Here is a 14,553-nt window from a genome sequence, read left to right as displayed (position 1 = left end):
GGCTCTCCTTCACTGCAGCTAATGTGAGTAAAACATTTAAACGTGTTAACCCTCGCAAGGCTGCCGGCCCAGACGGCATCCCCAGCCGCGTCCTCAGAGCATGCGCAGACCAGCTGGCTGGTGTGTTTGCGGACATATTCAATCAATCCTCATCCCAGTCTGCTGTTCCCACATGCTTCAAGAGGGCCACCATTGTTCCTGTTCCCAAGAAGGCTAAGGTAACTGAGCTAAATTACTATCGCCCCGTAGCACTCACTTCTGTCATCCTGAAGTGCTTTGAGAGACTAGTCAAGGACAATATCACCTCCACCCTACCTAACACCCTAGACCCACTCCAATTTGCTTACTACCCCGATAGGTCCACAGACAACGCAATCACACTGCACACTGCCCTAACCCATCTGGACAAGAGGAATAGCTATGTAAGAATGCTGTTCATCGACTACAGCTCAGCATTTAACACCATAGTACCCTCCAAACTCGTCATTAAGCTCGAGACCCCGCCCTGTGCAACTGGGTCCTGGACTTCTTGACGGGCCACCACCAGGTAGTGTGGGTAGGAAACAACATCTCCCCCCGCTGATCCTCAACACTGGGGCCCCACAAGGGTGCGTTCTCAGCCCTCTCCTGTACTCCCTGTTCACCCATGACTGCGTGGCCATGCACGCCTCCAACTCAATCAAGTTTGCAGACAACACTACAGTGGTAGGCTTGATTACCAACAATAATGAGACAGCCTACATGGAAAGGTGAGGGCCCTCGGAATGTGGTGTCAGGAAAATAACCTCACACTCAATGTCAACAAAACAAAGGAGATGATCGTGGACTTCAAGAAACAGCAGAGGGAGCAGCCCCCTATCCACATCGACAGGACAGTAGTGGAGAAGGTGGAAAGTTGAATTTTTTGGGGGGCTTCCTCTGACACCGCCTAGTCTTTAGGTCCTGGACAGCAGGAAGCTTTGCCCCAGTGTAGTACTGGGCCATACGCACTACCCTCTGTAGCTCCTTATGGTCAAATGCTGAGCAGTTGCCATAACAGGCAGTGATGCATCAGGTCAGGATGCTCTCTATGGTGCAGCTGTAGTACTTTTTTTTTTTTTTTTTGTCGTGCCCTCTTCACAACTTTCTTGGTGTGTTTGGACCATGATAGTTTGTTGGTGATCTGGCCATCAAGGAACTCTCGACCCGCTCCATTTCAGCCCCGTCGTTGTTTGTCTTGCTCACATTGAGGGAGAGGTTGTTATCCTGGCACCACACTGCCAGGTCTCTGACCTCCTCCTTATAGGCTGTCACATCATTGTCGGTGATCAGGCCTACCACTGTCGTGTCGTCAGCAAACTTAATGATGGTGTAGGAGACGTGCTTGGCCACGCAGTCGTGGGTGAACCGGGAGTACAGGAGGGGACTAAGCACACACCCCTGAAGTGCTCCAGTGTTGATGGATCAGGGTGGCAGATGTGTTGTTGCCTACCCTTACCACCTGGGGGAGGCCCGTCAGGAAGTCTTGGATCCAGTTGCAGAGCGAGGTGTTTAGTCCCAGGTCCTTAGCTTAGTGATGAGCTTTGTGGATACTATGGTGTTGAACGCTGAGGTGTAGTCAATGAACAGCATTCTCACATACAGTGGGGAGAACAAGTATTTGATACACTGCTGATTTTGCAGGTTTTCCTACTTACAAAGCATGTAGAGGTCTGTAATTTTTTATCATAGGTACACTTCAACTGTGAGAGACGAAATCTAAAACAAAAATCCAGAAAATCACATTGTATGATTTGTAAGTACTTAATTTGTATTTTATTGCATGACATAAGTATTTGATACATCAGAAAAGCAGAACTTAATATTTGGTACAGAAACCTTTGTTTGCAATTACAGAGATCATACATTTCCTGTAGTTCTTGGCCAGGTTTGCACACACTGCAGCAGGGATTTTGGCCCACTCCTCCATACAGACCTTCTCCAGATCCTTCAGTTTTCGGGGCTGTCGCTGGGAAATACGGACTTTCAGCTGCTTCCAAAGATTTTCTATTGGGTTCAGGTCTGGACACTGGCTAGGCCACTCCAGGACCTTGAGATGCTTCTTACGGAGCCACTCCTGAGATGCCCTGGCTGTGTGTTTCGGGTCGTTGTCATGCTGGAAGACCCAGCCACGACCCATCTTCAATGTTCTTACTGAGGGAAGGAGGTTGTTGGCCAAGATCTCGCGATACATGGCCCCATCCATCCTCCACTCAATACGGTGCAGTCGTCCTGTCCCCTTTACAGAAGAGTATCCCCAAAGAATAATGTTTCCACCTCCATGCTTCACGGTTGGGATGGTGTTCTTGGAGTTGTACTCATCCTTCTTCTTCCTCCAAACACGGCGAGTGGAGTTTAGACCAAAAAGCTCTATTTTTGTCTCATCAGACCACATGACCTTCTCCCATTCCTCCTCTGGATCATCCAGATGGTCATTGGCAAACTTCAGACGGGCCTGGACATGCGCTGGCTTGAGCAGGGGGACCTTGCGTGCGCTGCAGGATTTTAATCCATGACGGCGTAGTGTGTTACTAATGGTTTTCTTTTGAGACTGTGGTCCCAGCTCTCTTCAGGTCATTGACCAGGTCCTGCCGTGTAGTTCTGGGCTGATCCCTCACCTTCCTCATAATCATTGATGCCCCACGAGGTGAGATCTTGCATGGAGCCCCAGACTGAGGGTGATTGACCGTCATCTTGAACTTCTTCCATTTTCTAATAATTGCGCCAACAGTTGTTGCCTCCTCACCAAGCTGCTTGACTATAGTCCTGTAGCCCATCCCAGCCTTGTGCAGGTCTACAATTGTATCCCTGATGACCTTATACAGCTCTCTAGTCTTGGCCATTGTGGAGAGGTTGGAGTCTGTTTGATTGAGTGTGTGGACAGGTGTCTTTTATACAGGTAACAAGTTCAAACAGGTGCAGTTAATACAGGTAATGAGTGGAGAACAGGAGGGCTTCTTAAAGAAAAACTAACACCTCTGTGAGAGCCGGAATTCTTACTGATTGGTAGGTGATCAAATACTTATGTCATGCAATAAAATGCAAATGAATTACTTAAAAATCATACAATGTGATTTTCTGGATTTTTGTTTTAGATTCCGTCTCTCACAGTTGAAGTGTACCTATGATGAAAATTACAGACCTCTACATGCTTTGTAAGTAGGAGAAAATGCTAAATCGGCAGTGTATCAAATACTTGTTCTCCCCACTACAGGTCTGTAGCAGTTTGGTTCTAGAGTGTCTCCCCTTTGAAGAAGGGGATGACCGCGGCAGCTTTCCAATCTTTGGGGATCTCAGACGATACGACAGAGAGGTTGAACAGGCTAGTAATTGGGGTTGCAACAATTAATTTTAGAAAGAGAGTTTCCAGATTATCTAGCCCGGCTGATTTGTAGGGGTCCAGATTTTGCAGCTCTTTCAGAACATCAGCTTTCTGGATTTGGGTGAAGGAGAAATGGGGAGGCTTGGGCAAGTTGCTGTGGGGGTGCAGGGCTGTTGACCGGGGTTGGGGTAGCCAGGTGGAAAGCATGGCCAGCCGTAGACAAATGCTTATTAAAATTCTCAATTATCGTTGATTTATCGGTGGTGACGGTGTTTCCTAGCCTCAGTGCAGTGGGCAGCTGGGAGGAGGTGCTCTTACTATCCATGGACTTTACAGTGTCCCAGAACGTTTTTGAGTTTGTCCTACAGGATGCAAAAAAACAAAAAGATTTCTGTTTGAAAAAGATAGCTTTTTCTTTCCTATATGCTTGTGTATATTGGTTCCTAACTTCCCTGAAAAGTTGCATATCTCGGGGGCTATTCGATGCTAATGCAGTACACCACAGGATTTCTTTGTGCTGTTCAAGGGCAGTCAGGTCTGGAGTGAACCAAGGGCTATATCTGTTCCTGGTTCTACATTTTTTTAATGGGGCATGCTTATGGTGAGGAAAGCACTTTTAAAGAATAACCAGGCATCCTCTACTGACAGAATGAGGTCAATATCCTTCCAGGATACCCGGGCCAGGTCGATTAGAAAGGCCTGCTCGCTGAAGTGTTTTAGGGAGCGTTTGACAGTGATGAGGGGTGGTCGTTTGACCACAGATAATGCATAAAATTTCCTGTGGGCATCCACAGACACATCAGGGATGCAACTGCGTGCGTCCTTATTGAATTCCAAGGTGCATATTAAAGATGTCGGAAGAACTGTCCACATTTACTTTTCGTCAGCCAACAAGATGTGTAGGCCTAACGAATAGCAAAATCACTAGCCTATGTCAATCTACTATCCCCCATAGTACAACAGTTGACCTATTCTATACTGTGCGAGAAATAAATATTCCAAACATAGACTGGAACAGTTTTGGGATGCGATAGATCCCAAATGAATACAACCACTAGCATCAAAAACAGATGCAACAGATCAGAACGCTTAGCGGAAAATTTTTGTAAACTATTAGGCTATTTCTTCACATTATAGGCGCAGCAATGCGCAAATGTTCCATTAGAGGAAAACACCATTTTCAAAAGTGACAGCAAATGCGATTATGCATGTAATGCTTTATTATAAAGGTGCATTTTATGGTGAAAATTATCTTCCCTAAATTTTAAACTCACTCACCGCCTATGTTGGCCAGTTAGGCTCCACACACGTTGTAAAGCAGATTAATATGCTTAATTTTAAGAAGTTATTTGGCCACTTTAGTTGTGACATAAACCTTACCAAAACATATAGGCCTATGGGTATGCGACTATAATTTGAAAAAGTCACAGAAAAAGGCAAGTGCTGTTTCTTGCCTTACTGCATGCAAGCTGGGCATCATTCACAAGTCATTGGCTAATATTGTCACCCATGAGAAGACTATTATTGATTTAATCTTGTCTTTACATATTCTAAATAATATATGTGTGAAATTTGTTTTGATTTAGAATGTACCATTATCATGCACCTGCCTCGAAACAGGGTCAGGGGGAAAAATACATGTCATGTATGCACTTAAATAGCAAATGGAGGACGTGTTTTCCGTGGTTCATTTTCATGCCAGTCAGGTAGGCTATACTTCTGTTGTAAAGAGAAGAAATGTGCTTAATATTAGGAAAGTTGAGAAATAAATATAGTGTAGCACCCTGTATTATTGCCATATTCAACAGCCTTTAACAAATATATTACCTTCAACAGTGTTCTCGTTGTCAAGCCATCAATGTTTTGTGATTATTGGTGTCGTAAAAATGGTTAGCTAACGGGTTAGCAATTAGCATGTTTGACATTTAAGTGGAAATACTACTACTATCAGCTGTTTTGTCACGCCCTGGCCTTAGTTATCTTTGTTTTCTTTATTATTTTGGTTAGGTCAGGGTGTGACATGTGGGATTTATGTGTTTTGACTGGTCTATGGGTTTTGTATGTTTATGGGGTGTTTTCTGGGTCTAGGTGTTTATGTAAGTCTATGGTTGCCTAGATTGGTTCTCAATTAGAGGCAGGTGTTTATCGTTGTCTCTGATTGGGAACCATATTTAGTCAGCTATGTTATTTGGGTATTTTGTGGGTGAAGGTTTCCTGTGTCAGTGTTTGTGCCACACGGGACTGTTTCGTTGCCATTTCACTTTATTATTTTGTATTTGTGTTCATGTTTAGTTTTTCTTATTAAATAACATGGACACCTACCACCTTGCATATTGGTCCGATCCTTGCCACACCTCCTCTTCAGAGGAAGAAATCTGTCGTGACATGTTTGATAAGCGGATTAGCAAAAAAAATATGTCCCGTATTATCGACATATGGTCCCCACTTATTGGCCACCTTACTATTTTGTTCAAAAAAGAGACACCAACCTTGTATCTGAAGTGTTTACTAGATACAGTGCCTTGCAAAAGTATTCATCCCCCTTGGCGTCTTTCCTATTTTGTTGCATTACAACCTGTAATTTAAATAGATTTTTATTTGGATTTCATGTAATGGACATACAAAACAAATAGTCCAAATTGGTGAAGTGAAATTCAAAAAAAATTTGGGGGGGGGGGTGCATATGTATTCACCCTCTTTACTATGGAGCCTCTAAATAAGATCTGGTGCAACCAATTAACTTCAGAAGTCACATAATTAGTTAAATAAAGTCCACCTGTGTGCAATCTAAGTGTCACATGATCTCAGTATATATACACACCTGTTCTGAAAGGCCCCTGAGTCTGCAACAACACTAAGCAAGCGGCACCACCAAACAAGCGGCACCATGAAGACCAAGGAGCTCTCCAAACAGGTCAGGGACAAATTTGTGGAGAAGTACGGATCAGGGTTGGGTTATAAAAAAATATCAGAAACTTTGAACATCCCACGGAGCACCATTAAATCCATTATTAAAAAATTGAAAGAATATGGCACCACAACAAACCTGCCAAGAGAGGGCCGCCCACCAAGACTCACAGACCAGGCAACGAGGACATTAATCAGAGAGGCTACAAAGAGACCAAAGATAACCCTGAAGGAGCTGCAAAGCTCCACAGCGGAGATTGAACCCCTAATAATAAAATATAAGAATACAAACATAAAGTAAATGGCTCAGTAGAATAGAGTAAATATTTTGGCATAAATACACTGAACGAAAATATAAACACAACATGTAACGTTGTAACGGAGAAGCAGGATGCAGGTGCAGTCGGTGAGTTTAATAGGAACGAACATGGAGTGAATACAAAAACAGGAGAAGCATCGGGCTTCCAGAGTGGCACATCGGCAGTGCTTGATGCGTCACTACAAACCCGGGTTCGATCCTAGGCTGTGTCGCAGCCGGGCATTCCCAGGAGACCCATGAGACAGCGCACAATAGGTCTAGCGTCATCCGGGTTAGGGGAGGATTTGGCCGGCTGGGATGTCCTTATCCCATGTTTTTTTATTATTATTATTTTTTTACCCCTTTTTCTCCCCAATTTCGTGGTATCCAATTGTTTTTTAGTAGCTACTATCTTGTCTCATCGCTACAACTCCCGTACGGGCTCGGGAGAGACGAAGGTTGAAAGTCATGCGTCCTCCGATACACAACCCAACCAAGCTGCACTGCTTTTTAACACAGCGCGCATCCAACCCGGAAGCCAGCCGCACCAATGTGTCGGAGGAAACACCGTGCACCTGGCAACCTTGGTTAGCGTGCACTGCGCCCGGCCCGCCACAGGAGTCGCTGGTGCGCGATGAGACAAGGATTTCCCTACCGGCCAAACCTTACCTAACCCGGACGACGCTAGGCCAATTGTGCGTCGCCCCACGGACCTCCCAGTCGCGGCCGGTTACGACGGAGCCTGGGCGCGAACCCAGAGTCTCTGGTGGCACAGAAAAAAATTACAGTTGACAGGAATATGTTAGTTAATGTAGAGAGAAACGATTAAGCATATTTTTTTTATCATAAAGTTCATTTACAAAAATTGTGATTTAGCAGGCTAGCTTTGTGGGTGTTGTGACATGAGTATGAAATTGTAATTCTGGATGTTTCATGTTTTAGAGACTCCTGAAACAACCAGCAAACCAGGCTGTCGTCTTGTAAAACAGTGGATGTAAAGAATCTAGCTAGCTAAAGCATTTACTGTAAATTGAATGTACAATTTTGTAAGCTTGCCTTGCTGATATTTGCCATGCAATGCAGATAGATTAAATAACAGAGCTAGCTATGTTCTTTCTTATGGTGCAGTGGAGGATAAAAATACCTGTATGCCTATGGATGTGTAGCTAGCTATCTAGCCGATCTGTGTATGGACCCAAGCGTTTGGTATACATATTAGTTCAGAAATTGGCTATGAACCTCCGCTATCATAGCCTATTGTATCAACTTCAGAGCAGTCTGAATGACATTAATGATGTCTATGGATTGAGTAGAATATAATATAACTTTGTGCCAAGAATGCAAGATGTATATATATACATGTAGTTATTACCATGCATGAGATCCCCACATTGTAGTCCGTACATTTAATATATTCACTGATCATGTACTCTACCTTGGCAAATAAAGGTGCAGTTCAGGTATGAATGTCGTTGAGATAATTTTTCAGTCATATCCAATACCAGGAGTATCAATTTCCAGTCTTTGAATGATGCTGTGTCTGCATGTATGTATTACAACTATACACTTCAACAGTGTTTACCAATCTTGGTCCTGGGACATCAATGGTTACACATTGTAACCAATAGACTTGAAACAAGATTTAACTAGTTAAAGGCTGATTTGTAATTCATATAAACAGTACACTACACTTCCTATGCATGTAAATACTCTAAAACCGGTTAATCTCAATATCTAATGCCCTTCATCTGCATTGATCTGATAATCATAGGATAGCTTCAATGCACATCTGTTGTGCATGATAAAAACAGAGGAAGAAAGAGGTGGAAGCGAGAAAGGTGTAAAATACAGAAAGGGTAAGAGGTAAGAACATAGGAGCAGGGACGGGAGCATAGGATTAATGAATCAGTGCTACCCAAATATTCTCTCAGTTCATCACAACTACATAATAGTGTCTCTGGTCGGCCCGAAGGTTATCTTAAAATCGGGTGAGGTGGTGAGGATGGGACTGGGGATTGGCATCCTCTCACATCAAAACATACAGTATCTGCAGATGAGAGAGAGAGCATGTTTAAGCCTTGTTTTTATTTTTTATTCTAACATTGTTAGTCATCATAATAATCAGGAGGAGAAATGCAAAACTGACCTTGGATCATTAACTCTGTGACTATTGCATCTATATCTGTATTTCAATGTAAAGACTTTCTTTAATAATACTTCCTGTTAATCTGACCAAGTGACCTCTCTCCTCTGATCATGCTGTGCACTCCATGTAGCCAGTTCAGATGTGGGAGGGGTTCACCGACACAGCTGATTTAACCTAGAGGATTTAGGGAGAAGAGGAGAGAGGGATGAAGTGAAGGAGAGAGACTGTTATTGAGAAAATAAGGTCGTTAAAGTGACAGTGTTCAACAGAAATATGTGTGTGTGGCCTCACCTGGTGTCCACACCACACTAAGTGGCTGCAGAGTACTTTATGCCAAAAAACATGAACGGACACATGAGGACAAACAATATAGCGTAGTTATAGAAATAATGAAGTGTTATACTATTTTCCATGTTATACTATTTTCTATTTTCCTCTTGCCTATTCTTTGAAGGTGGAAGGAGCCAGTTATACACCCGAGCCTATTAAATTCCTTTATGTTTTATTTAACCAATTCAATTAAACACTCTGCCCACTCCTAAGAATTTGCAAGACCCTTATTTGCATAAAATGGACAGAGACCAGTCTCAAAATCAATCTGTAGCGTTTATTCTCGAGAGTACTGAACACGATACAGTTTACCACAGGTTATAAACTGAAAATGACGTCATTATTTTTCGAACTGTCCCGTCTCTTCTCCACTCTGATACAATGGCAGTATAGTTCTCAAGCCTTCCCGCATCATCACCCACCAATTTAGATAATTTATGACCGAGCCAAGGTCTTCCTGTGTAGATAAGAATTCTAGCCAGTCTGATGAAAAGTTCATTCATTTCTACCAAGGAATAGGCAGTCATTGTTCTAATTCTTGATTATAATTACACACATTATATTCAGTACTGGGATTAAAAGAAAATTCATACATCTATACAGTATCATAATAGTATTCTGATTAGTCAGTCCTGATTGAAATGTATACATAATTAGTCATTATTGATAAAAAATCCCTTAACAGCCTGCTTAGGTGCACAATCCATAAATCAGATTGATATATGAGTGTGTAGATGTGGGTTATAGGGTGTCCAATTGTTATTTTTTAAATTTTTATATGGTTGATGTAAAATAGCCTGTTTTGTTTTTGTACAGACATCACACCCTTACCTAAACTGCACCCTCACCTGAGAAGTAGAAATCAAAGGGAGATAAACTGGAAATGTATAACTGTAGTTGACATAGCTAAGTAAATGGAAGTGTACTCTTACAGCAATATGAATGGCTCTTAAAATAGCCTTTCGTTGTGCACAGTGTAGTCTATGGTGTTGCCAGGGAACAGCACCCTCTTCAAATAAGTAGGAGGTGAAGATCTCCCGCACGCGGATTGTCTCTCTTGCTGCGTTGTTGGACCCCATCCTTGAAACATCCTGCAGAACAGCAGGCTTCTCATCTGGCACATGGCGGCGAGCTGCAGACCCCCTCCTGGTCCTCCTGTGTATCCTCGTGAAGTTATGCAGGACACCAGTAGCTTTCACACACATGAATTCCTCCAGGAGGCAGTCCCAGATGGCCCTGGTCACCCAACCTTGCAGTGTTAACTGTAGGCAATCATTTTGAAGGAATTTCCAGTTACAAGGTAACTGTAGGAATATGGAAGACAATGTAATTGTTAGACTTTTACATCACCAGGTCATTGTGGATTACTAAAGTATAATATCCCTGATAACAAATCATGGTAACATTGGATTGATAGATACATGGGCACACATATGTGCATGTGTAGCATGTGACAATAACAGGATCATATCAAGGATAGCATCACAAATGAATATATAAATACCACTTGAAGCTTGATGATGAGTTGACCATTTGAATCAGCTGTGCAGTGCTAAGGCAAAAACAAAAATGTGTACCCCTTTGAGTCCCCAGGAAATGGACTGAGAACCACTGCTCTTCATTGAGACCTCTTCATTTGTAGACAGGCTTTCATAGCCCTCTTTATCTGAGGACAGAAAACTTCACAAGACTTCATTCTACTCAAATTACACTGCAATGAATATTATGTTACAATTATCTCCATCATCACTTCTAGGGACAGGAACTACACAAAAGTACCAGCCCTATCCAGAATAGCCTACTCTCACTTTGACAGATGGGGCTGCTTTCCTTTCACCCTCCTCCATGGCTGTTAGCTAGCTACCTACAAATGCATTTGGAGTTTGTTTTTTACAGTGATAAATAAATCAAGATTGCTAGCTAATATGAATTTAGGTAGCTGGTGAAATTTGCTAGCCAACTAGCAAACTCATTTTGCAGCTCATTTGAGTTAGCTTGCACTGTAGCTAGTTAGCTAATAATACATTGTTTTTTAAAACATTTTCTAAATGTATTTACTTACTTGAATAGGTCCTCTCAGCCATGTGGAAAGTTTGTTTCTTACCAGAGCGTTTTAGAGGATATTACTTTTGAACTACAGTTGAAGTCGGAAGATTACATAGACTTAGGTTGGAGTCATTAAAACTAGTTTTTCAAACACTCCACACATTGCTTGTTAAAAAACTATAGTTTTGGCAAGTCGGTTAGGACATATACTTTGTGCATGACATAAGTCATTTTTCCAACAATTGCTTACAGACAGATTATTTCACTTATAATTCACTGTATCAGAATTCCAGTGGGTCAGAAGTTTACATACACTAAGTTGACTGTGTCGTGGTTACACATGGTCTGCGGTTGTGAGGCAGGTTGGACGTACTGCCAAATTCTCTAAAATGACATTGGAGGTGGCTTATGGTAGAGAAATTAACATTAAATTCTCTGCCAACACCTCTTGTGGCATTGCAATTGCATGCTCCCTCAAAACTTTAGAAATCTGTGGCATTGTGTTGTGTGACAAACTGCACATTTTAGAGTGGCCTTTTATTGTCCCCAGCACAAGTTGCACCTGTATAATGATCATGCTGTTTAATCAGCTTCTTAATATGCCACACCTGTCAGGTGGATGGATTATCTTGACAATGGCCAAAACGCTCACTAACAGGGATGTAAACAAATTTCTGCACACAATTGAGAGAAATAGTATTTTTGTGCATATGGAACATTTCTTGGATCTTTTATTTCAGGTCATGAAACATGGGACCAGCACTTTACATGTTGTGTTTATATTATTGTTCAGTGTAGATAATGACTGTTAGTACTTGGTGGCCAATAGCAACACCCCAAAATAAAAGGCTTTAGATATGCCAGGTGCACCTGCAACCACAACAATTCAATAACACTTGACATAAGATCTTCTCTAAGCATTACAGGGATATGGCTCTGAATATATACAGCAACATCTCCCGCGTAAAGCATTCCTATCTCTTCTATAGATGTTATGTCCTCGTATTGCTATTGCTGTATCATCAAATAAATTATCTAAGTGAGTCTCAGAAATGTATAATATATGAATGTTATCTGATGTTATCAAGTTATTGATTTCATGAAACTTATTTCTAAGACTACATATATTGTCATAGCGAATGTAAGCAATGTCCCCACGCGCTCTGGCAGGTAAGTTCTTTCCTCTTCTGGCACACAGCTTCTGAGTCGCCCTCATTGAGGAAGATATACATTCCTCTCAAGTTGTTGGCTCTTTCCAGAACAGCTACCTTGTCCTTGAACCTCAGGAACTTGACCACTATCGGCCTGGGACTGTTACCTGGGCCGGTGGTGGGTTTAACAGTCATGTTGGCGTGCTCCACCTCAATCTGCTGTCCCTCTTCAGTTTCTCCGAGATAATTTCCCTCACTTTGTCCTCAGACTCCGTCCAGGTTTCAAGTGGAGATTTTGCAATTCCGTCCACAACCATGTTGTTCTGCCTTCAAATCAAATCAAATTGTATTGGTCACATACACATGGTCAGCAGATGTTATTGAGAGTGTAGCGAAATGATTTTGCTTCTAGTTCCGACAGTGCAGTAATATCTAACAAGTAACCTAACAATTCCACAACAACTACCTAATACACACAAACCTAAGTAAAGGGATGGAATAAGAATATATACATATAAATAAATATATGGATGAGCGATGACCGAGCAGCATAGGCAAGATGCAATAGATGGTATAAAAATACAGTATATACATATGGGATGAGTAATGCAATATATGTAAACATTATTCAAGTGGCATTATTAAAATGACTAGTGATCTATTTATTAAAGTGGCCAATGATTTCAAGTCTGTATGTAGGCAGCAGCCTCTCTTTGTTAGTAACTGCTGTTTACCAGTCTGATGGCCTTGAGATAGAAGCTATTTTTCAGTCTCTCTGTCCCAGCTTTGATGCACCTGTACTGACCTCGCCTTCTGGATGGTAGCGTAGTGAACAGACAGTGGCTCGGGTGGTCTTTTTGGCCTTCATGTGACAACGGGTGCTGTAGGTGTCCTGGAGGGCAGATAGTTTTCCCCCGGTGATGCGTTGTGCAGACTGCAACACCCTCTGGAGAGCCTTGCGGTTGTGGGTGGTGCATTTGCCGTACCAGGCAGTGATTCAGCCCGACAGGATGCTCTCAATTGTGTCTGTGAGGGTTTATGGTGACAAGCCGAATTTCTTCAGCCTCCTGAGGTTGAAGAGGCGCTGCTGTGCCTTCTGCACCACTCTGTCTGTGTAGGTGGACCATTTCAGTTTGTCCGTGATGTGTACGCCGAGGAACTTGAAAATGTCCACCTTCTCCACTGCAGTCCCATCGATGTGGATGGGGGGGTGCTCCCTCTACTGTTTCCTGAAGTCCACGATCATCTCCTTTGGTGAGATTTTATTTCCCTGACACCCCACTTTGAGTGCCCTCACCTCCTCCCTCGTCGTTGTTGGTGATCAAGCCTACTACTGTTGTGTCATCTGCCAACTTGATGATTGAGTTGGAGATGTGCATGGCCACGCAGTCATGGGTGAAAAGGGAGTACAGGAGGGGGCTGATTGTCCCTCAGGATAATCAGATTTCTCTGCCATTGTTATCATGGACTCACATACAGAACTGACATCCTCTCCCAATGACTTACAGATTGCTGTCTTCATGCCTTTTCACGTTTAAACTTCTTGAACTGATCCCGGGAGAACTGAGAGGTCCTGGACCTCTGTTCAGGTTGTTCATTCTTGTAATAGTTGACTCCCAACAGTATTTGGACAAAACACTTGAAGCTATTTTCTTGTTGTTGTAACAACTGCTTGTAGAACTCTTTTTAATTGTTTAAAAGATACTTCACCTGTGATAGAGACACCATTGTCCTCAACGGTACTCCCGCTGGCTTTGGTCTTTGTCATAGTAGCAACTTAAGTTACGCTGTTACTCCTCGCAGTTCCAGGCGGGGCAAGTCGCAGGGAAGATTGAAAACAACAACAACAAACAGCAGGGATCTAGACAGCCACAAGCTCGGGACAATCCGTGGTCCTAGCCACAATGGCTAACTGCGTTGCGGGCTGCGTTCAAGCCCTCATGAAAGCCCTGCTATCTTGATAGGCTGCTAGCTAGCAGCTAGGTTAGCTGTTACAACAAACAGCTCCTCAGACCTGGCCTTGGTCAGCAGGATCACTGGACAGACAGTAGTGGTCACAGTAACTGATGCCAACTGCAGCGTGGGATCCAAATTCAAAAGGTAGATAGCTAGTAACCAAACTTTTTCAATAGACTTTCAAAACTTTCCAAAACTACAAACTTTCCAAAACAACTAACCGAGCTCTCCCTCATTGAGAGTTCAAGAGGAAGTGACGAGCGCCGCTGGACATAAAAACTGAGGACGAGGAGGGAAAGATTTTTTTTGTCATTGCCATCAAAGAAATTAGTGTTTACAAAATGACAGTCGTGCTGGGTGTATAAATTGAGCATTATTG

This window comes from Oncorhynchus nerka, linkage group LG3, assembly GCF_034236695.1.
Source record: "Oncorhynchus nerka isolate Pitt River linkage group LG3, Oner_Uvic_2.0, whole genome shotgun sequence".
In the NCBI taxonomy this organism is placed as follows: domain Eukaryota; kingdom Metazoa; phylum Chordata; class Actinopteri; order Salmoniformes; family Salmonidae; genus Oncorhynchus; species Oncorhynchus nerka.
This window is presented reverse-complemented; position numbering follows the sequence as displayed.